This window comes from Tachyglossus aculeatus, chromosome 22 (genome assembly GCF_015852505.1).
Source record: "Tachyglossus aculeatus isolate mTacAcu1 chromosome 22, mTacAcu1.pri, whole genome shotgun sequence".
Taxonomy (NCBI): domain Eukaryota; kingdom Metazoa; phylum Chordata; class Mammalia; order Monotremata; family Tachyglossidae; genus Tachyglossus; species Tachyglossus aculeatus.
In genome coordinates, this window is record NC_052087.1 from 57,849,451 (window position 1) to 57,849,902 (window position 452).

Below are 452 nucleotides of genomic sequence, written 5' to 3' on the forward strand. Positions count from 1 at the left end.
CCAAGCACTTAGTATAGTGCTTTGCACGTAGTAAGCACTTAACAAATGCCATCATATAGACCGTGAGCCCACTGTTGGGTAGGGACTGTCCCTATATGTTGCCAACTTGGACTTCCCAAGAGCTTAGTACAGTGCTCTGCACACAGTAAGCGCTCAATAAATACGATTGATTGAATGAATAAATGAATGCAGTGGACTGGGGGGCCTGGAGCTGGGCCCCTCCGGGGTCGGCCCCGTGGCCAGTCCAGCCTGGTCCAGTCCGGCCTAGCTAGCACGCTCCAGAGTCCAAAGACTGGGGTTTAGGGATGGGAGCCATTCCCGACCTCTCCGCCCCTGGACTGTACTTCCCAAGCGCTTAGTCCAGTGCTCTGCACACAGTAAGCGCTCAATAAATACGATTGAAGGAATGAATGAATGAAGCTAGCGCACTCCAAAGACTGGGGTTTAGGGAT